The sequence below is a fragment of the Cephus cinctus genome, unplaced genomic scaffold, assembly GCF_000341935.2.
Source record: "Cephus cinctus unplaced genomic scaffold, Ccin1 Ccin1_scaffold0337, whole genome shotgun sequence".
Lineage (NCBI taxonomy): Eukaryota > Metazoa > Arthropoda > Insecta > Hymenoptera > Cephidae > Cephus > Cephus cinctus.
Window position 1 is genome coordinate 25,947 of NW_014333031.1, and position 351 is coordinate 26,297.

Sequence of the window (351 nt, forward strand, 5' to 3'; positions counted from 1 at the left end):
ATTGCAGCCAAGCACGCGAATTGCCGTTGAAAACGCTCTTCGGATGAGTAGCACTTTTAGGCAGGTCGTATGTGCCATCGACATCAACGGCGTTGTCGCTGTCAAAGAAAATTATCAGAATCAAATTTGATTCCGAAAAATATAAGGTAAGCATTGAAGAATTTTTTTTTTATTTTCATGATATTGCATACATTCAATTATGAATATTTCATTTGATTATAACAAGTAATATTTTTGGTTTTACAGTAATGTGAACCACTGTAGTAATAGCAGCAGCAGCAGCATTAGTATCAGTAGTAGCTGTAGTAGCAGCAGATGTACTAAAATGAAAAAAATATAATAGTTTCTTTA